Source organism: Neovison vison, chromosome 6 (assembly GCF_020171115.1).
Source record: "Neovison vison isolate M4711 chromosome 6, ASM_NN_V1, whole genome shotgun sequence".
In the NCBI taxonomy this organism is placed as follows: Eukaryota; Metazoa; Chordata; class Mammalia; order Carnivora; family Mustelidae; genus Neogale; species Neogale vison.
In genome coordinates this window covers 15,024,963-15,049,175 of record NC_058096.1, presented here as the reverse complement: position 1 = coordinate 15,049,175, position 24,213 = coordinate 15,024,963, and positions in this window count along the sequence as shown.

The window sequence follows — 24,213 nt, the reverse complement described above, 5'->3', positions numbered from 1 at the left end:
TCATGACCCAAGAAACTCCCAAAGCCCCATGTCCAAATACATTCAAACAAGGGACTGGGTTGCAACATACAAATTTTGGGAATACAGCAATATTAATTTGGGGGACATTCTCAATCATTAATGCTTCACATGTTTTTCTGTTCCTTGCTTTCTTCTCCTTCTGGTTTTCCCATTGAGCATATGTTATACTTTTTTGTCACTGTCCCATGGTTCTTCAATATTCTGTTTCATTTTCATCTGCCTTTCTTCAAATCACCTTTTTGTTTTGGAAGTTTCCACTGACATGTCTTCAAGCTCAGAGATTCTTTCCTCAACCATGTTCAGTCTACTAATAAGTCCATCAAAGGCATTCTTCATTTCTATTACTGTGTTCTTGGTCTCTTAATATTTATTTTTTGATTCTTTCTTAGAGTTTTCCTCTTTCTGCTTTCATTCCCATTTGTTCTGGTGTGCTATCTATTTTTTCCATTAGAACCCTTGGCATATGAATTACGGTTGTTTTAAATTTCTGGTCTGGCAATTCCAATATCTCTGCCATATCAATCTGTTTCTGATGCCTGCTTTTTCTCTTTGAGCTGTATGCTTGGCTTTGGAACTTTTTTCTATTGCCAGACATAATGATCAGAGTTAAATGAACTGGGTTAAATAGGTCTTTAGTAATGTGGTGGTAAGATGTGGGGGAGGAAATTGTTCTATCGTCTGTTAATTCAGTCTCAGTCTTCCTATGAACTTTTGCTTCTGGACTGTGAATGTTGCCTTTGCCTTCTGTATCCCCCTGAGGTGGGACGGAATGACTGTAGTTGGGTATTCCCTTCCCCTACATAGAAGGCTAGAGCAGGCTGCACCTGAATATTTTTCCTTTCCCAAGGTTGGTTAGGCTCCAAAAAAATCTCTGTTGTTTAGGGTCTGGGGAATTTTTTTTTTTTTTTTTTTTGGTGGGTCCTATTAGGAAGACAGAATGCTCTAGGATATTCCAAAATGGTTACCTTTCCCCTTCCCCAGTGGAAGCAGGAGTTTTTTCTCCTATATACACTGTTCTCCTATATTCACTATTTTCCTCCTATATTCTCTGTGAGAACCTCCTGGTAAAACTGATAAAAGTGTCTGTCTTCCCTAAGCCCCCATGCTGGGGTCTTCTTGGAGTTTTTAACTCTCAGGCTTGTCCACACTGAGCCTCCAGCAATTTGCCAGTTACAGCTTCTCGTCTCGTACCTTGACACACGTTTCTGCAAAGGCGTCTGTTGTGGGTTTTTGCTCCAGTAAGTTGTGATTTTCTGTCTTTGTCTATTCTCTCCAGTTTGGAGAGCACCAGTTTTCCCTGTGACCTGACTTCTCCCACAGATCCGAGAAGAGCTGTTGGTTTTTCAGTTGCTTTAGCTTTTTATTTGTTGGGACAGCTTGACAATTTCCAAGCTCCTTACATGTTGGACTGGGAACTGGATTGGATCATTCTTTGAAGAGAAAAAAAAAAAGTGATAGTCTTTATTTTAAGGGCAGTTGTAGGATTTTTATAAAAAGGAGCAGTTAGTATTGAATTCCCATATATTCCCTCTCTCCTCATCTCATTTTCCCATATCATTAATATTTTGTAAGTGTGGTACATTTGTCAATCAATGGACCAGTATCAATACACTATTATTAACTAAAATCCTAAAGTTTACACTAGTGTTCACTATATGTTTTACATTCTCTGGGCTTTATCAGATGTATAATGCCAAGTATCTACCATATCGTATCATCCAGAATTAGTTTCATTGTCTAAAAAAAATCCTCTGTATTTTACCTACTTCCCCTTTCCTCCCTCCACCTAGCCCCTGGCATCCACTGAACTTTTTTTTTTTTTTGACAGAGAGAGATCACAAGTAGGCAGAGAGGCAGGCAGAGAGAGAGAGAGAGAGGAGGAAGCAGGCTCCCTGCTGAGCAGAGAGCCCGACGTGGGACTCGATCCCAGGACCCTGAGATCATGACCAGAGCCGAAGGCAGCGGCTTAATCCACTGAGCCACCCAGGCGCCCCCACTGAACTTTTTATTGTCTTCACAGTTTGCTTTTTCCAGTTTGTCATATGGTTGGAATCATACAGTATGTAGCCTTTTTAGAATGGCTTCTTTTATTTAGCAAAATGCATGTAAATTTCCCCATTGTCTCTTTGTAACTGGACAGCTCAAGTCTTGTGATGAATTAATTCGATCACTAGTTATTAGATGCAGGCCCATGTCTTGAACCTGCTGGGACCAGAGACATAAAAAGAAATAAGAAACTGCTTTGCTCATCTGAAGTTCACATGGGAACCAGTGGAGAGATAGTGATTGGACAGTGGCCCGGCCACACAGATAGGAGGGAAGGAGAGAAGAGGCAGTGAGGAGAGCCAGCAGTGTTAGGTGATGTCTCAGAGAAGCAGAAAAGGAGGGTCTAGCAGTGTGGTGGAGGAGACGAAGTTTGAACATTAGCTGGACCAGCTTTCCATTTTGCAAGCAGGGAAGGGGAAAAAAAATTGTTAGAAAAAATTTGTCCTTCCACCAGGGGACAAAGTAATACATTAGAGGAGAGTGAGAAAGTGAGACAAGAAAATAAGGAAAATGTATTTGTAGTTCTGGTGGTTCCGAATGAATACTTGGTACAAGGATCTTACATTATTTCTTCTTGGAACATAGAAGACTCTTTTCTTGGTGCCTGGAACAAAATGAATTCCTTTCCCCTGGTAAACCTGAGTTTAGAGAGGGGTCTTTCGCTACTGAAAATCATAGCATTTTGTAACTGAAAGGAACCTTAATGGAAATTTAGCCCAAGTCATTCATCTTACAGATGAGGAGAGTAATGGCTAAAAATTAAATGATTTTCTCAGTTACCTAAGGAAGAGAAGTGTGGGGCTGGAAAGTAGGACCTCTAATTTTGATTCTAATGGTCCCATCCTTCCATTCTTCCTATAGGCACACACACACACACACACACACACACACACAACGAGCAACAGAATTGCCCTACAGCAGCTTCTAGAACATCAATACAAAGAGGAGAGAACCATAGGTGAGGCTCTTTCTTACCCCAGGAGGAGGTGAGTTCAGATGTAGCTGAAAGAAGGAACTATGACTAAAGGGAAGATGAAGGCAGTTGAGGTGGGAGAGAAGAAAGGGATGGAAACAGGACAAGAGGGGAGCTGTGGGGCAGAAAGGAACGATCCAAAGAACACTCAAGGTATTTTGATATTTGATCCACCACTTTAAACAGAATGTTGCCAAGTCGAAGGGGTCAAAAATGAAGTGCTAGACAACTTGAAATTCCACACGACCTGAGGGTGGCTAGAAATAACATCAGTTCCAGGAGGAAAATCACATTCCTGTTGTTTTCTGAGAAAATCTCAAGTATGAGGTCATGAATCTGAGTCAACACACTCTCACAAATTTTTCCCAATTCGACCCCTTTTCTCTAGTTTTCCATGTTGCTCTAGGGTACTTGGGTATTACAGCAACTGTCCTATTACTGGGAGAGTTGCTGGAAAGCTTATCTGCTTTTGCTCGGCCTGTTTGACTCCTGTGGGAGGGCTCTCCCAGGCAGCCGTGGGGGACCCCAGACAAGGGGCTGGAGGGCGTTAAGTTCTGTCCTTCTGTCTTCTTACTTTTCCTCTGCCTCTTCTCTCTGGCCTCCGTTCCTCTCTCCCTCTCTCTCCTCTCCCTCTCTCTTCCTCTGTCTCTTCACTGTGAAATAGATGTGTCTGCATCCCTCCCAGATTGCCTCCTATGATGAAAACTCCTTCTTCTGTTGACTGATGTTTGCATCTTTCCTTCTTCCCCTCCAGACAGAGAGGTTTTCCTCTACTATGGAGACAAGGAATGGGGGTGACAGGCATGGGTGACAGTAACAGAGAAAAGGAACTTTTCTAAAGTTAGAAGATAAAATGTGACCCTCTGGGTGAGTTGCAATGACACATAAATGGCACGGGGTCCCTGGATTCCTCTATCCAGCAACCTGTATGAAGAGGGGTGTGGACAGGGTGGACATAGAGAGAATATGAGAGTGCTTTCTGATGTGGCCCCCCATTGCTCTTACTTTCAGGATAAAAGGGTAAATGTATTCAGAGCTAAACTTTACAGTTTTTCAAATACTTGATCCATTTCAATTCTGTCCGGGGAATAGAGGCTTACATCACTCTTGTTTATTGAGTTTACTGATGTGTTGTTCAAGGCTTTCAGTGTGAACATGCTGAAATAATCTCCTTTTCCTGACCTTCAATCCTAAAGTCTAAATGCTTTTACCTCTGTGAGAAATTTTGGAGCAGAGGCCGGGGTGGAATGCTATGGCAAGAGACTGGAAACAGAGTGGAAGGGAGAGAAGCTGATGTGAACTCAGGGTGGGTGTTATGAGAGTCTGAGAAGTGGCAGCTAATTCCAACTTCAGGAATCTTGGAGGGCTTCCTAGAGATGACATCGGAGACGCCCTATGGAGGATGACTAGCAGTAGCAAAACCTGGTGTTATGCCGAGGAAGGATACGTACGCCTGTGGGCCACACGGTGTAAGACTTAAGGCAACCGAAGGATGGCTCCCAGAAGGTCTGCTTGTGGGGGCTGCTCAGCTCAGAAGCCTTCTCCTTTCTATCCAGTGAAGGTTTTGAGCCATGGATGAAAACTTCCCATGGTGGTATTCCTGCTCTGTGGCCACTGGGTGAACCCCTGACTCAGCATGTGCCTCGCCATTCCTGAATACCTGGAGTTTCATAGCTTGAGCTAAGACATAAGAAGTGCAGGAAGATGGGAAGGGAGTTGCTAGCGACTGTGCTCTGGAAGGAAGTGTCCCAGACACCGATGAAATCTGTCGGAGCCCCTGTCCCCTCCCTCTTAGGGGTTGGCTGTTCAACTCTTAGAGTTACTGGTCATTGCCACTACTTTCCTAATAAATTCCTTTTTGTTGGTTGTTCTACATGTGATTTCTAGTTTTTTTTAAAAAATATCTTAGCTAATTAATTCCCCACAAATCTGCCTTTCAGAAATATCCCATGTGCTAACAGTCCCCTACTCTGTTCTTTTTGGAGAGGTTCTTCAAGTTTAGATCACAGCAGACCTCCCTGGTGGCTTTAGTAAAACACAGATTGCCTGGACGGTCCTCCCTGGAAGAGTCTCTGATTCAGCAGGGCCAAGGTGGGACATGAAAATGTGTATTTCTACTTCTAACAAGTTCTCAAACGATGCTCACTGCTGCTGACCATAGAACCACACTTTTGGGAAACTGATTTATGACGTAGTAACTTTGGAATAGTTCTAGAAAAATAAAAACGAATCATGAGATGCATTACACGTAAGTGTTTATGCTTATATGGCTTAAGCAACCCATGCCCAAGTATCTGACACCTTCACATAAATGGGATAATAATCATTTCCAGTTGAAAGAGAGCTGATTTGGGTATAGATGGGATCATAGGCCCTGACTATCCCGTATATACCAATTTCAAGTAATGTTTATTCCTGCTGGTTGTTATAAACAGAACTGAATAGTTATTTCTTTTATTTTTATTTTTTTTCCCCAATTTATTTATTTTCAGAAAAACAGTATTCATTATTTTTTCACCACACCCAGTGCTCCATGCAAGCCGTGCCCTCTATAATACCCACCACCTGGTACCCCAACCTCCCACCCCCCCCACCACTGCAAACCCCTCATGAGAGACTATGGACTCTGAAAAACAGTCTGAGGGGTTATTTCTTTTAAATAGTTGCACAGAACAATAAAAAAGTCTGTTGTTAGGCCATGGGTCTCACTTTGTTTTTGTGGTTGTTGAAGGAACACCATCACTGTGGCATACAAGTAGAATTTGAGTAAACGTGGAGGGAAAGGAAGGTCCAGAGCAGGGGGCCGGCCACCAGACAGACCTTCCCAGGTGGGTACTGGTATGGCAGAGTGTGAGGGTAGTTCTGCCAGCGCTCAACCAGAGAGCTGGGACTAGGAGAAAAGGAAGGTCATGGGCAAAATGGATCTCCATAGCACAGGCCAAAACTGTGGTCCACAGGTGGAATTTCTTTTTCTCCCAGAGAAGTCTGCTATTTCGGGCCCTCTGACTGATGCAGCCTCATCAGGTGATCCAGGATAATCTCCCTTAATTAAAGTCAACTGAATAGGGACTTAAATTGGAGCTACAAAATCTTTTCACAGCAGCACCTAGATTTAGTAGGACTAAATAGCTAGGAACTTTAGCTTAGCCAAGTTGACATATTGAAAAAGCCATTTCAGGGGATATGAGCAGACTGGAGAGAGAAAGAGAGTACCAGGAAGGGTTAAATGCTGATTTTTGAGGGCTGAGAATACAAATCACTCCCTCTTCTCAATTTTGAAGATGCTCTGTATTCAGGAATTGTCTCCTAATAGACTCGGAGAAGTGTTGGGGGGAGGGGAGAAAGCCATTAATAATGGTTTCTGCAAATGTGTGCAAGCTGAATGTGGAGGGGGGAAAAAAAAAGTTGTTTTCAAGAAATAAGAGCTGGCTTACCTTTAAAAAGAAAATCAGCTGCCTCTAGCAAAGTGGAAATGCAGTATTGTCCTGGATGGCAATTTGCACTGGATGGCAGAATTTATCACCAGTCTGGCAGGGGAGATCCTGAAAACAAAAGCTTTTATCTTTCAGTGAGTCAGTAACGCAGGCTTGGATGACAGGTGGGGAGTGTGAACCTGGAAAGGAAAGTTGCCTGCCCTTCAGTTCCTGAGCATTTGATGAGAAGATGGTCCCGCGGACCACACTTTATTTTGCTCCATCATAAAAATGACTGTGGTCCCTGCAGCCGAGGGAGGTTCTCTGGGCTATTAATTAAAGATCTATCCTAAAAGTTCCATGATTGTCAGGGAATCCATCACTTAGTAATGTCAGGTAAACTGCTAGGAACTCAGAATTTAATTTGCATCTCAGAGCATCAGAAGTCAATGGGGCGCTGACGGCAGCCATGGTGGACAATGGCATATTCAGTAAGAACCCACTGGGACCTGAGGGGTTAGCAGGTACATGCTATTATCAGAGGACAGCAGAAAACAAACTTTCATAAAGTGTACCTTTCAGAGGAGAACCACCTGGCAAGGGTGGAGTTCACAAGAAAACCCTGAGTTGTAGCACGCATGTAGGAAAATACTCAGCAGGGTTAGAGGGATGGAAAAATAGTACTGCTTTTTCCCTTCGTTACTTTCTTCGTCCCTTGCATTTGAGCCTTCTAGTGCCACTTCAGTGCGCACTGGGTACCCAAAAGATCTTTGTCAAGTCTTGGGGCATCTGGGTGGCTCAGTGGGTTGAAGCCTCTGCCTCAGGGTCCTGAGATCGAGTCCCGCATCGGGCTCTCTGCTCAGCATGGAGCCTGCTTCCTCCTCTCTCTGCCTACTTGTGATCTCTGTCTGCCAAATAAATAAAATCTTTTTTTTTTTTTTTTTTTTTTTAAAAAGAGCTTTGTCAAGTCTTCCCTCCCAGGATTTTGGTCTGCCATTGACCCTTTCCCTTCCAGCCCTCTCCTTTTAAGACATACCTCTCTTACGAATCATACTCTCAGAACCCTGTTTTCAATTTTCTAACTTCTGGGAGATGCTCTGATGACAATATTGCTGCTGACTGTGGAGTTCACTCACAGAATATAATACCAAGTTCCTCCTGGTTTGAAATAGAAACGTAACTGTTTTTTCCTCCTCTTCTTTCCCGCAGTGGAAGGATGGAATACAAATACTTTCTTCCAATTCCTGGAAAAAACTAGTCTGTTCCCTGCCCTTGCTTCTGAAAAGAACAAAAAGTGTGGGGTGGGGGGAATATCTGAGCAGAGAGCATGTGTATCTAGGAAAGTGTACTTCTATACCCAAGTTTGGAACAAGAGAAGATTGAAGAAAATGGAGTAATGACGCCAGATATCATCTTTATTATTAATACCGCTGAGCTTGGAGGGTGTGACACACCTGTAGGCAAGTAGAATCCTGATCCTGAACCTAAGAAACGTACAGGCTTACCCTAGGAAGTCCCAGGCTATGTTGGACCAGGGCAGGCTCCCAGAGGAAGGCTGCTTCTCTAACAAGCCCAGCATGGAGAAGCAGTGGTGGTGTCTCCTCCCACGGGGCAGCTCTCTCTGGGGGGAGATGAGGGGGCTGGGAGGCACATATCAGTTCCTTAGCTTAAATCCTCTAAGTATGTTTCTCATCTTCTGGGGACATGGTAAGTGAGAGGGAGGAAAATGGCTGGGAATGTTAACAACTAGACTCCCTTCCTATGATGGGGCAATTGTTCTCCCCATGAGAAAAATGAACTTGGGGAGGTGCCCCTGGACTGACAAAAGGAAGAATCTACGGTCAGTGGAGCAAAGGAGTTCTGTGTCCAGCTTCTGGTAGTACTCTTAGAGGACAATAAGAACTAAGAAAGAAATGGCTTTGTGTTTGTTTAGGGAGGCAGGACCCCGGGCACTGGATTTACAGTCTTGCCAAAGATTAACACACACCAAAGCAGCATGGCCCAGAAGTGGTAGAATGACTAAGGTTCAATTTACCATCAGGTTATCAGAACAGGGGCTCAGAACCGAAATGGTTTATAGAAAACTGAGGAGTAGTAGGATTTCGCATTTCCTGAACTCTAAGATGTCCTTGACTGTAAGATGCTGAATTATTTTGTGTTCTACCAAGAAAGAAATTTGCTATTAAGTTGTGACATAGCACTATCGTATCCCCTAGGATTTTTATTTTATATTTGTGAAAATGTTTTTTCTAGATTTCTCTAGGCATAGAATTCTGCCATCTACTACTATTGTGCATAAATAAAAATAAAAAAAGTATAAGCCAAATAAATTTTAACATATTTGTAATACTTTTTCCTTTTTAGTCTTGCTTTTATGAATCTCTTTTTGATTCAGAGTTGAGAAGGTTTGCCTTTTGGTTCCAGTGTTTTCCTGTGTGCTTCAAGAGTACTGATCAGACAGTATATATTAAAATCCTGTTGCAACATTGTCTCTGAGACTTTCTTCCGAGCCACTTGCCACTTCTCTTGGTCAGGAAGAGGCAACTCCACCATGATTGCCATATGACGACCGTGATGATAAGAACCTTTGATTGAAAGAAGCATCCCAGTTTCAGAGAGGCTGAGATGTAAATTTAAAAATGTGTACCCTAGAATAAATGAATAGTTTTTTTATTGTTGTTGTTTGTTTTTGTTTTTTGTACATCTGAGTTTCATTCCCACTGCCTTGTGGGCTTCTAGGCTGTAGGGCATATGGCTGGTGATTTTAACAGGTGGGGACCTTTCTGTTATATCTTTAACCACGTAAACAGGCAGTGTTTGCTATCTGTTCCTCAATAGTCTCACTGTGTTGGTCCTTATGAGGCATTCAGCTAATTCGGGAATAGAAAAATTGGATATAGTTATGACAAAATGCAGTGCCTCTCAGTTTTATTACCTTATGAATTAACCAAATGCTAAATGTTAAATTGATGCGTAGGTCATTGGAACGCTACTGAACTGTATGATCTTGGCTGAGTTTTGGATTAGTTTCTTATAAAGTGGACAGGTTACATAAGAGCATCTTTCAACATAGCTATTCTATGATGACAGTCTAGCACATCATGGCTCAAGATATAATATCTATGGGAAATAAGATCTAAGTTGCATGGCTTGCCTTTGCTGGGGAAACGCAAAACCAACATGATTCCGACAGAATGATTGGCAGTGAACTGACTCCTGAAAGATCAGTTATGGCAAGATTTATTTATGCACAAGCAAAGGACTGTTTGGTCATTCTGGACAATTACGGTTGCTGCCTTCAAGGGATGTCCTCACAGACAGAACTGCAGATCTTTTCTAAGAGGTTTTATAAACCATTGTATTTTAATGGGGTTTCATTCCACTTCGAATCATGACTAACAACAAGATAAAGTTCATAGGCTCAAAAATCACCGTAAGAACAGAGAAAGGAATCTGCAGTGAATCCAGAAGTTAATGAAAGGCCTGATGCAGGAAAATGTGTTTTCTAAGAAATGCCATTCTTGTGAATGATGCTGGGCTGACCCTCAGAGAAATAATGAGTCTGTGGCTTTCCTGCTATAATCCTCCAGAAGACTAGCAGGCCTATTCCTCAGAGGTCTGTGTCTTTCTTTTCCAGCTGTGGTGGTTTATGGTCCTCTGCCCAGCTTCCTTCCCAGGATCTTCCTCACTGCATCTTTTCCTGCCTTGCTGTGTTTGAGGGAAGCCCAAGACTCTGTTTATTATTATTTGTTTATATTGCTAAAAATTATGGGAAAACATACAAAGATTGCCAAAAGTAACAAATCTCAGAGAAAAAACATCTCAAAATATATGAAGGAAATCATCTCTAGAATTTGCTGAAATATGAACAGGAACATACCTTTTGGAGGACTGCTTTCCAGACTCCTTCCATGATACTCCCTACTGCTTATGTTGGCCTTCCCTACCAGTCCTGTGGGCACTAGGTTCCAGCCGAAAATGCTTAGGGATCTGCCCAGGTTCAAGGAGATCTGACAGTGAACTGTGCTACTTCTGCCTACCTGCCTTCTTTCGTGATAATCCTTCATTAACCTTTAGGCTCCACTCCCCTGCCCTCCTCCCCCACTTATCTTTAGTCCAAATGGCATGTCCAAAGTATAGATGGTCTATAGAATATGACCATCCTTGTGTTCATTTTCAAGGTATTATGTCCTCTCATAGCCTTGATTCTTGAGGATGCCAAGTTCTTTCTTGCTGTTGGTCCTTCCTTTCATTCCTTGGTTCAGGTCAAAACTTGCCTACAGTCTCTCTGAATGCCAAATGAGAGGTTCTTTCCTGTGCCGTGTTTGTGAATGTTTAACTATCAGCTCTGAGAAGCAGGAGAAAAATCTGACTTGTAGAGTTTGTCGATTTCCATGGTGTAAACACTGATTCAAACTTTTGGTGTGAGGCCCCTGAACTCTGATTTGGGAAAAGATGCATGTAACAGGCTCTCATTAGTTGGGTTCAGCACTCCACAGTCTGGTTCTCTTTCTAACTAATTTCTTCAATATGGTGGCTGTCATGGCACAGGGAGAAAGCAATTTTATTCTTACCTCTCCTTCTTTTTTTTGGAAGATTTTATTTATTTATTTGACACAGAGAGAGAGAGAGAGAGATCACAAGCAGGAAGTGGGGGAGAAGCAGGCTACCCGCTGAGCCTGATGTGGGGCTCGATCCCACCCTGATATCGTGACCTGAGCTGAAGGCAGAGGCTTAACCCTCTGAGCCACCCAGGTGCCCCTTACCACTGCTTCTTTAAAAAAAAAAAAAAAAAACAAAAAAAAACTTTTGTCCCTTTTTCCCTCTCATCCCTAGAAGAAATCCCAGGCAGAGCCCATAGCTTCTCTGGTGCCTTTTTTTTTGTATTAAAATATCTACCTAATGTACCATTTACATAAAAGAGGCTGCTGGTTGGTCTGATGTTCAGGGCCCTGCTGCTCATTTTCTACCCAGGTTCCGGTGACCTGGGAGTGGGTGCAGAGGACCTTTTCGGAGCTAACATTTTAGGAAAATAAGAAATATTTTTTCAAATCAATTTTGACTTTATTGATGTGGGTCAGCAGTGGTTGGATTGTAATGGATGTTGGTAAATAACCATTGACTGCATGTTGAATTGATTTAGTATTATAAACTTGTCCTTTTAAGATTTCATTTGATTTTTTGTTTTTAATTCAAGTATAATTAACATACAATATTATATTAGTTTCAGGGGTACATAATGATTCATCAATTCTACATATTACAAAATGCTTTACCACGACAACTGTAGTTACCTTCTGTTGCTTTAGTGAATTTGTCTTTTTTATGGTGCTTCTTAATCTGACCTCACAAAGAATTTATGGACTTTGGAACTAGATTTCTTGGTTTTGAATCTTGGCCTTGCCTCTTAGCAGAGTGACTTTGAGCATGATACTTGACCTTTCCGTGCATCTGTTTTCTCATTTGTGAAGTGGGGAAATTAAGAGTCATCTGTTATATAGTGTTGTCTTGAAGGTTATAGCATTATTATGTATAAAGTATTTACTACAGTGATGAGAAATGGTAGGTGCTGTGAATGTGTTGGCTGTTACTGTTATCACTATCCAAAAATAATGGACCATGAAAACATGTGTTCCAACTTTCAAGGTATAATAAAGCATATAAATCTATAAAAAACAACAACAAACAAAACTCCTATGTATCTCCAGTCTAATACATTTGAACATTTAAGTTAAAACTTCTTCCCTGTTCCAGGTTGGACTTGTGCAGTCTGCAACCCTGTTGCAGAGAAGAGCTTGTGGTCAGTTTCACTCCTGTTTCCATACAGGAGGGCTCTTCCCACCCTTGTCCTTTGTGCACTGGGCTGCTTCTGGTTTCCATAGGGTGATGACTGTGGTGGTGGAGGGTGTTGGTAAGTGTGAGAGCAGGTTTTAGTTTGCTGGTCCAGTTGGTGGTGTTGGGGTAGCAGATGCCACAGCTGACTCTGTCTTGTGGGACGCTTTTTTTTATGGCTTCCTTGGAGATTCCCCCAGAGGACTGCCCAATTCCGGTCTTCTGGCAAGGAGATACCTCTTCAGGCTGGCCGTTTTATGTTCTCCCTCAGAACCTAGATTCTGGTTGTTCATATATTGCTTCCTTATTCACTTTTGTCCTATTTAACTCTAGACATACAGGTTACTACCAATCAGACCCTGCCAGTTGGTTCTGTTTCCCAGCTGGCACTACAGCCAATCTCTCACTTTCAGGTTTTCTATGAGTTGAAGGGACACATGTCCTCTGAATGGTTCTCGTAAGCCCTCTTTCTTCTCTCCACTTGGCTTATGGAGATCCTGGTCTCTCCTCTATGTGTGGGGAAAGTAAGTACCTCAGCCCAGAACAGGTGGGGTGGAGCATTCCTCTGTCTCTGATCTCTTCAGTCTCCTCATGAGATTCATCTTTCCAACAGCTCTTCCTTTTCAATGAATAATTCAACTCTTGGGAATCTACCCTAAGGAACTAAGGTCAAACAAAGAAAAAGCTTTCTGCTCAGAGATGTCTTTTTGATATCCCTGTTGCTTTCTCTTATAGGCTCTGGCAGGGGGTGACAGGCAGAAGCTGTCAGAATGGGTTTTAGCCACTCTTGCAGATGTCACTTTAAAAGTATGAGTATACTTGGCAGGGAATATTTTCCATTTGGGGTCTCAGGTGAAAATATAAGATAGGAAGATTGCATTTTAATACCTGTGCTACACCAGCTTCCTTGTGTTCTCTCTCTTTTTTAAAAAAATTAATTAATTTATTTTTTTCAGCGTAACAGTATTCATTATTTTTGCACCACACCCAGTGCTCCATGCAATCCATGCCCTCTCTAATACCCACCACCTGGTTCCCCCAACCTCCCACCCCTCACCCCTTCAAACCCCTCAGACTGTTTTTCAGAGTCCTTATGTTCTCTTGATTAAGTCTGTATTTCCCGTGCTCTTCTAGCTGGCTAGACTAATTCCCTTTCATGACTTTTTGTGTCTTGACAATTATTTTCTAGATAGCCTTGGTAGCACTTCAGACATTTAACAAACATACCTGTTTTTTGGTTTACCTAAAAATGTGTCCTTTTACAAAAATTATTTTGACCCATACCCTGGGCTGTCAGAGTATTTTCTTCTTCTTATAAATTAGATCTTCATATAAATTAGATATCAAGAAGATTAAAACCAATGTTGACATACTATGTTATTGCTCTGTACATGGTATGTGTTATAATTCACAATAAATTAAAGCAGGAGTATTTTTCACAAGCTCTCACCACTGCAGGTTTTCATAGTACAACACATGGTAAGAATGCCAACCAGTTAGAAGCAATTGAAATGCCCAAGAAATGCTTTGAAACTCAACTTTTGACTTCAAGAATTCATTTATGGTTCCATTAAATGGTATTTTACATGCAGTATCACAAAGCTCCTTTTAAACACTCTTTATATGTGGAACTTATGCATCATGAAAGAATCTTTTACTGTACACCAGGATACCTCACATCTTAATAGAGACTTATCATTGATTTTATTTGAAATAATGTGATTTTTGAGAACACAAAAAACTAATTTCTGTTTAATTAACTTGTAACCTCAAAAATTTAAATCTGGAAATCTGGAAAATCTGGTTAATAACATGAAATATTAAAGATATATAAAGGGTTATATATATATCTGAAAGGATGAATCAAGTGATAGTATTAGAAACTTTAAATATTTTGGGATTATGTTAATGTATTTATATGATATGTTTATAATTTTATGTGGTTTATATTATAATGTATAATTAGCAGCCCTAAATAAACTCAAATAAAAGGAACTATTAAATTTTATGAAAGGGCAAATAATGAGTTGGAATATAAGGTAAAAATAAAAATATTTTATTAGTTCTTCTTGGTAACTTTGTAACTACTTAGATTACACAAAATAATGAAATGGAATCCATGAACCTAAAAAAGTACAGATCTAAAATTATTAGAAAATAATCTTAAAAAATAAAATTACTAGAAATAATCTGAATAATAAATGAGCAGGACCCACATTAAGGAAAAAAAAAAAACCAAAAACAATGGCAAGATTAACAAATGACCTAAAATAAGATTTTAACAAATGAAAGACATACTATTTTATTGGTTGGTAGGGTTAAATATCATAAAATGGTTAACTTGTCCCAAATTAATTTCCTATTTTAATATAATTACTCAAAGTCCTGAGAGGATCACTTTGGGAGGAACTCTGTAAAAAGCAGTATCTTTTTTTTTTTTTTTAAAGATTTTATTTATTTGAGAGAGAGAGCAGAGCAAGAGAAAGCAAGCACAAGTGGGGGTGGGAGGGAGAAGGGCAAAACAGGCTCTTCACTGAGCAGGGAGCCCATAGGGAGGCTCAATCCCAGGACCCCAGGACATGACCAGAGCTGCAGGGAAATGCTTAAAGGATTGAGTGACCCAGGCACTCCAGCAATATCAGCTTTTAAAAAAGTAAAAAAAAAAAAAAAAAATATATATATATATATATATATATATATATATAAATGCATGGTGAGGAACTGTACATTAAGAAGTGTTATGAAAGGGTGCCTGGGTGGTTTGGTCAGTTAAGTCTCTGACTCTTGGTTTCAGCTCAGATTGTGATCTTAGGCTTGTATGATTGAGTTCCATGATGGGCTCTGCTCTGGGTGTGTGACCTGCTTAAGAGTCTCTCTCTCCTTCTCCCTCTACCTCTTCCCCTACCTCTCTAAAGGAATGAAAAAAAAAAAAAAAGAAAGGGAGGGAGGGAGAAAGGGAGGAAAGAAGGGAGGAAGAAGGAAGGAAGGAAGGAAGGAAGGAAGGAAGGAAGGTAGGTAGGTGGGTGTTATAAAGCCAGAATAGTTTGAGCCCTGTAAGTTTGACATAGGCTGATCGCAAGAACCAGATGCCTTGGATGAATTCTGTGATGTGCACATTTTGACTCGTGCTAAAGGAAGCAGTGCAAACAAATGGTCAAAGGATGTAGTAGTCAGTCAATGGTGTTGGGGCAAATCCATTATGTGTTCACAACAAATATCTTTAGATTTTTATCTCATACCTTACACTAAAAATAAATTCTACCTAGATAAATAAATTAGTGCAAAGTCATGTAATTTTAAAAGTTTAGAAGGAAAGTATCAAGTCTCTGGATGAGGGAAAACTTACTAAAACTTAAAAATAACAGCACAAAACCATAAGGCAAAGAGAGACTTTTTTAACACTACAAAAATAGAAACTGCCCATTAAAAACAGAATTAAGAAGCAAATACTTTGTGGATTTTTTGACTCTCTTATGAATCAGGTTCATTTTCTTTATTACAAAAAACTCCACAAAAGTCAATAATAGAAACTTTAAAACCACAATAGATAAACGTGCAAAACTCATTATCAGAAAATCATAAAAGCTGAGCACAGCTAATAAATGAGCATATGGAAACGATTTCAACAGTATAGTAATCAAAGACTTGCAAATTAAAATGACAATAAAATGTCATTTCTTCCCAGCAAATTAAGAAACACAATTTGTTTTTAATGAGAATACTTACTGCTAGTAAGATAAGGGTACAATAGAATGGGTATGCTTATCTACTGTAGGAGGGAATACAAATTGCTGAAAATCTTTGGGGAAAAAAATTTGGTAACATATACCTTCAAATATTTCTTCTCTTTGAATTAATAATTCTAATCCTGGGAATCAATCCTAAGGAACTAAGCCCAAATAATGAAAAAGTTTTCAATTTAGAGATGTTCTTTTCTGCTATGTGTAATAGTTAAAACCGGAAACCATTTTGATGTGCCACAAAATAAAATAGTTAAATAGGGTCAGTTATTATCACTTGAGGCACTATTTATGTAATTATTTTAAGATGCTTTTTAAAAAATTTATAATAGGAGAAATGTCATGCCGTAGTAAGGAAAGCAAAGTACTTCACATATATTTACATATATATACACCTATACTTGTATGTACAATTTATATATTCATGAACTTTAATATCCCGAGTGAACACAATTACGTAAAACCAAAAGGTAAAAAAGGATAAACAAAACCCCAAATTCCATTTAGATAAGCAAAAAAGGAATATCAATTTACCAAATGTTAACATTGATATTGTTTTGTATAATGGGAATATGGTTGATTTTTTTCTCTCCCTTTTTTTCTTTTATTTTCCATAATGAGCAGATATTACTTTTAGAATAGACAAAACAAAGTTTTAAAAAGTAGTACACCCACACATAATGGTTTCCCTGTATTGATTTACATAAATGCGCCATTTCATTGAGCAGAAATCCATTAGTGCCAAAATCCACTTCCTATTACCGTTTGTCACTTCAGGCAGTTACTAAGAATTCTTCCCACCTTAAAGAATATAAACCTATTTCTTTAGTTCTGCAGCCTAAGTTAAAAGGTGGGGTAAGTGCTAACATTTCTTTTTGAAGAAAGAACATCAATTTCAGTGCAGACTCTCTACCTAACACTGAAAGTGTCATTAGGAAATTGTAGTTTTTCACCTAAAAGCTTAAAAATCTAAATTATATGGATGAATCAGTTTAGACTCATGAATAATATGAAAAGGTCTTTTAATCATAAAAAGACCTGGACAATAAAATGAATCACTTTGAGGTTGGTTATTTTTGTAGAAGATGAGTTTTTTTGTCTCCCACCAATATTTGAAAGAGTGAATGTTGCAGCTGGAAATCATTCCAACAGTAGGGGGAAAATAGAGCTATAAATAGGGTAAAGAAACAAGTGAGCAATTAGGAAAGAGAGGAACAAACTCAGGGCAACAATAGAAGCTGGAGAAACATCAGCTTTGGGTTCAAAGCTGGAAGCTGTCCACGTTCACCAACAGCTTGTGTCAGTGAAGAGAAAAGGCCCTCCAGAATGTATGGTCCCATGTGATTTTTCACCATCTGACTTCACATTCTGTAAAAGATGATCCGTTCAAAACTTTAGAAATGAATAACCCTTTGCTGCCATTTCAAGATTAATAACATGAATACCTGTTAGCAGTAAGCATTCCTAGTGCTAATAATAAGAATATCTGAAGTTTAGCTTGACTTAGTTTTTTTCTACTGAAATGTTCATAGGCAACATCTGCAGATTTTTAACTCTTTCTACAGCTGAGATGTGCATAGGAAAATAATGATTAAAAAATATTTTATTTATTTGAGAGAGAGGCAGTGAGAGAGAGCATGAGCGAGAAGGTCAGAGGGAGAAGCAGGCTCCCCGTGAAGCTGGGAACCTGATGTGGGACTTGATCCAGGGACTCCAGGATCATAACCTGAGCTGAAGGCAGTGGCTTAAACAACAGAGCCACCCACCCTGATTTTTTTTTTTTTTAAACTGATCTATTCTTCCCCTGGAGAGATTATCTTCTGGTCAGTGGGGAAGGAATTACCTACATGAACAAGCCAGTTTGGAAATTAGAGCAATTGGATGAATTATATAGTCCTTCTAGGCAACACCCCAACTCTGTTGTATAATGGTTTTCAGGGTTTTAAGAGAAACTTCTCCACCTATCGTGGAGTTCACGTGTATGGAGGGAGGCTGTTTGCCCTTAGCCATGGGTGAGGGCTAGTGTGGGATGGTCCTTGACTCCTCCCTAGAGTCTGTCTTCTTTGGGGTCCCTTTGGATCCTGACTTGTTCAGACTGACAAGTTTGTAGAGTTTGTAGCTGCAGAAATCCCAATCCCTTCTAATGGCTGATGCCAGGTTACTGGGAGAGCTATCATTTCCTCTCTGTTCCCAACAGTGCTAGGCTTTGATTTCATGATTTCCTTAGATTAAATTTTCATGTATATGTGTGTGTGTGTGTTTGTATATGTGCATGTGTGTTTATTTTCATGTGTGTGTATATTCATGTCTGTGTTTTGTGGGGACAGCAGGAAGGGGAGAGAAAACATAGGTTGTGAAATCTCTTTTCTGTCTATGAAGTGCTGAGCATTTATAGGCAACATTATCAAGTTTAATCTTCACAGAAACCTTTGTGGCCAGTTATCACTTTTTAATCAATAAAGAATGTGAGATTGATTTGTGATATCAGAAATGGAGCCCATGTATATTTGAATTCAAAGTTTATGCTTATTCGATTACCTCTTAGAAGTGGTAAAAATGGAAAGAAAAATATTTTATGCTCCTTGGTGTTCATTTTGTCATATTGCCATTCAGATAAGTTGTACCAGTTTGCGATGTTACAGATTGGGCCGAAAAGTCCTAGTGGGATAGCTTCTTCATTAAATGTATGTGCTGTTACCAAAAATATTTCCTAATTTGTAAGTGCAAAATAGTATTCAAATTCACTTCAGTGCACGTATCTTTGATGTTTAGTGAGAAGGAACATGTTTCCATTTAAAAAGGTATTTGCATTTTTTCTTGTACTAATTGTTACCTATTTTCAATTTAAATGATAGAGTATTATTGTTCTTCTTACAAATTTTAATGAGAGATTATATGCTACAGAAAGAAATATTTGGCATACGTGATATCAAATATTGTTCCTATTAGTTCCCTTTTCAATTAAATTTTTTGATAAAATTTTGTTTAAATAAAATTTTGAATCTTACATGTATACATTTGTTAATATTTCTTTGGAGATTTTATTTGTTTCCTTTAACTTGAGAAAGTTGTCATTCTTCTGTGGATACAACAGGTATTTAAATTATTCTACTTTTTATGAATTCATTTAAAATGATATTTTAATGGAGATTGAATTTATTTTAGTCAATGATATATGGTAAATATCTAACTTAATTTCTTTTTAAATTATATCCTTTATCAATATAATTTGTTAATAATCTTTATTTTAGCCACAATTTCAAGTTTGTTTTATGAATATTAACTTTCCATATAAAGCTGATGCAGTTTCTATTCTTTTTTTTTTTTTAAGATTTTATTTCTTTGTCATAAAGAGAGAGAGAGAGGGCACAAGCAGGGGGGAGTGGCAGGCACAGGGAGAAGCAGGCTTCCCGCTGAGCAAGGACTGGGATGTGTGGCTGGACCCCAGGACCCTGAGATCATGACCTGAGCCAAAGACAGATGCTTAACCAACCGAGCCACCCTGGTGTTCCAAGCTGAAGCAGTCTCTGATTTATCTATTTTATTCTACTATCCTTTCTTTAAAATTTTTTACACAGAAGTAAACTTTCATAAATGATGTTTTATAATATTTTATTACCTGATAAAACTAAATTCCCCTAAAGTAACACTTTGCTTTCCCCATATTTAAAAAAACCTGTGATAATTCCATTTTAAATATTTCTTTAATATCAATTATTCTAAATATTTTTTCAGAATAAATTTTACAATAATTTTTTTAATCTTACCATCATCTCCTACTGGGAATTTGAATGGGATTATAATATTTATAAATTAACCTTGGGGAAATAGTAATCTGTTTATCAAAGTCTAAATGACAATGCTTCATTTATTCAAGCTTTCTTTTATATCTCCTACTTAACATTTGTTCATTGTAAAAGTTCTGTGTGCCTTTCAGTAAACTTTTTCACTGATATTTTATAATTTTATTACTATTAATAATAGATTTTTTAAATTATTATGTTTTAGCTACCTGTTATGGGATATAAGACTTCCATGAACTTTTTAGATGTCCCGTCTTTCCATTTCACTATGTTATTTTATTATTCTTAACTGACAATTTATTCACAATAGCAGATTCATTTGGCCCTTTTAGTTATGTAATTGTTCTAATTGTGCATAATGATTTTTCAGCTCCCAGGGTAATGTTTATGTCGTATTCAAGTAATAACAATATTTATTATTATAATTCTAGTAAAAAACAATCATAGAAGACACAACCACTAATTCTTCCTCTATTCAAATTCCCTTCTGAACTGTTCAAATTGAAGAATTAGTTAGTTCTCCTTGATGTTAAGAGCTACATGAACCTGTCTAGTCATGGTTGATTGGGTTAAAGAATGGGCACATGACTCAGAGGAAGGTAGTTCATTGGTCAGCAAGGACTGGGAGTCAGATGGTATTGGATGGGAGCTATGTGCTGTTGGGGATGGAGTTGTCACTGTGGCAACTCCAAATTTCCTGTAAATCCCAGGAGCAGGAACTGGCAGCCCTATAGGTAACAGGCTGATGGGTATTAAGAAGGGCAGGTGTTGTGAGTAGCACTGGGTGTTATACACAACCAATGAATCATTGAACACTTCAAACTCAACACACAAAAAACAGATAATCACGTCAAAAAATGGACAGAAGACATGAACAGACACTTCTCCAAAGAAGACACACAAGTGGATAAAAGACATATGAAAAAAATATTCATCAGCAATAACCATCAGGGAAATTCAAATCAAAACCACATTGAAATACCACCATACACCAGTTAGAATGGCAAAAATTAAGAAGACAAGAAACTACAAGTGCTGGAGAGGATGTGGAGAAAGGGGAACCCTCTTACACTATTGGTGGGAAGGCAAGTCAGTGCAGCCACTTTGGAAAACAGTGTGGAGATTCCTTAAGGAATTAAAAATAGAGCTACCCTGTGACCCAGCAACTGCACTAATGGGTCTAACCCATTAGCCCAGTGGCTAACCCCAAAGATACTGATGTAGTGAAAAGAAGGTCCATCTCTACCCCAATGGTCATAGCAGCAATGGCCACAATTGCTGAACTGTAGAAAGAGTCAAGATGTCCTTCAACAGACAAATGGATAAAGAAGATATTGTCCATATATACAATGGAATATTATGCCTCCGTCAGAAAGGATGAATACCCAATTTTTGTATCAACATGGATGGGACTTGAGGATATTATGCTGAATGAAATAAGTCAAGCAGAGAAAGTCAGTTATCATATGGTTCCACTTAGTTGTGGAACATAAGGAATAACATGGAGGATATTAGGAGAAGGAAAGGAGAAGTGTATTGGGGAAAATTGGAGGGGGAGACAAACCATGAGAGACTGCGGACGCTGAGAAACAAGCTGAGAGTTTTGGAAGGGAGGGGAGTGGGGAGATGGGTGAGCTTGGTGGTGAGTATTAAGGAGGGTATTAAGGTATGTATTGCAAGGAGCACTGGGTATGCTACATAAACAATGAATCTTGGAACACTGAAAAAATAAAATAAAATAAAAAAAACCCGAAACTAATGATGTACTATACAGTGGCTAACTGAACATAATAAAAAATAAGCCAAAATCACAATTAAAAAAAGAACAAAAGAACTGCACACTAAAAAATGGTTAAGATGGCAATTTTATGTTCCATGTTATTTTACAACAATTAAAAATTTTTTAATATAAAAAAAGAAAGTCAGTCTTCAGGGCATTCACACGTGCACACTCTCCACCTGCAAAAAACAATCCAAGGGAACATCTAACCTCAGAAAGAGAGAAAGGGACAGAAAAACAGAAGCTTCTCAATGTCTTTCAACTTGCGGCGAGCTGTTTCTTCTTTAGATTTTACATGCTGCCATGATAAATCCTCCTTTTTGTTTCTGGTGGGTTTTTGTTTCTCACAACCAGAAGTTGACTAAGACAATGTTAATAACAGGTGTCCTTACAATTTTCCTGTAGTTAATAAGGATGCCGCATACATTTCAACCCTTGATTTAATAGAAACAATTATAGCAAGGTGTAACCCTTTTATTCCTTTAAAATATTTTTATATAATGTTGAATTCTATTAAGTATATGTGGAGCATGTGTTGAAGTCATCATATTGTTATGACTTTGTTAGATTTGTTAAGTGGAGCCCAGGGTGTTCCATGATGAGTCCTTGTTCAAAAACAGACCACAAGAGAAAATGACATACAAAAGTTTTTGACTCACAGGCCTGCGGGGTGGTACTTTGCATCCCTCCAGTGTCCACATGGGGAGGTCAAGGCAGAGTGCAGAGAGAGAGAGGGATAAGGCCTGGGACACATGCCTCTATGATGGTTCATGGGCAGAGTGCTTTGGGCTTTCCAGGCTAAGGCCAGGTTGGTCAACTCAAACCCAAAGAGAGTTTCTGTAGGCTCCATGGAGGTCTATCTACCGGTTGCACAAGGGAAAGGGCCTGAGAGGCAGAGGAGATGGTTGAAGCTCAGCGCTATTGCAGAAGCCATATTGGGAACTGACATTTGTTTGTGACTCTGGGACTTTCATTTACAGCGTGTCCTTGCATGAGGGGTCATTATCTGTTTAAGGCCCTATAGGACACATGGTCAAACAGAGTGGATGCCAAAACCATAATACCATGGAGGAGCTTAGCTAACTCTGCACACACATTTTTTTTCCCTATTTAATCTATACATTGCGGATTATATCTATAGATAACCACATATATTGAACTATAAATCCAGATTTTCTGGCGTTTGGTTAATTGATTTTTCATCACCCCGCACAATGGAAGAGTATATATTATATCAAAGGACAGAGATCATGTGTTTTCTAATTTTCCTGGGAGACCATCACAAATTTATTAAGATATATTTACTAATTATTTTTAGTATTACCAGTAGCATGATGGCCTCATCTAATGGTTCCATCTCTGCCAAGGCTCTGATTCTGTCAGATTCCCAACTTTCTTTCTTATCAAAATTTGCCTTTTTATGACTCAGAAATGTAATTCAGAGAAATATATGCTTGCACCATGGGGATGTGGGGAGCTATTGAGAGGTACTCCTTGCCATCACCCTGAACTCAGTACTACTGCTGAAGAAATGGGTTTGGACACTTTTTTTTTTTTTTTAAAGATTTATTTATTTATTTTAGAGAGGCGGAGAGAGAGAAAGCGCTAGTAGGTGGAGGAGTGGCAAAGGGAGACCAGGAATGCTCTAGCAGGTTTCCCACTGAGCAGGGAGGGAGCCTATCACGGGGCTCCATCCCAGGACTCTGCACTCATGACCTGAACCAAAATCAAAAGACAGCTGCTTGGCAGACTGAGCCACACAGGCACCCTGGACCTCTTTTTAGTGACACTGGCAGTGGCTCAGTTCAACCATCTTTGCAAAACATGACACTTCAAATACACATTAACACATATGGTATCTCACTGGTCTTTTTCCCTCCAAATTTTAGTATGAGAACTTTTTAACATGTAGGGTAGTTGCAAAAATAGGACAATGGATTTAAAAGCTTACTACCATTCCTTTTCCCTTAGCTTCTTCCTTCTAAAGTTTAAAAATTTCATTCACTTGTTAATTGGCCAACTATTACTGTCATTCAGAAGGATTTCATGGATTTTTAAAAATTCCCTCATTTCTTTTATGTTCAGGAATGTCTGTCTGATGCATTTAAATGTGCACAATCTCTTAGTTGGAGATAATACTCTTGGGAAAACATTTTCTTTCCCTTAGAACATAGTAGGTATTATTCCATCATCTGGCATTCATTGCTATGGTAGATAAATCCAAAGCCAGCGTGATTTTTGATCTTCGTGGTTGATTTTTGTGATTTGCCTGGATGCTTGTGTAATTCATTTTTCTTGATGTCTGATAGTCTATCAGTGTTGAGGAACCTCTATCACATTTGAGATACTCAATCATAACACACTCTTCTACACTAACACATCAGTTTTTTTTTGGAACTTCAGCGTTTATTTTTTCTTGTGCTATAACTTATGACATATTTTTCAGGTCAATCTGTTGTGTTTTCTACCTCCGGGGCATTAATTCTTGGAATGGATCATCTTTGTCCTCCATAAAATTTCATTCCTCTCTAATTGTTTGAATGTCTTTGTCTTTTTCATCTGTATTCATTGCTTTACTCTCAACTTTCCACATGCCAGTAAATTG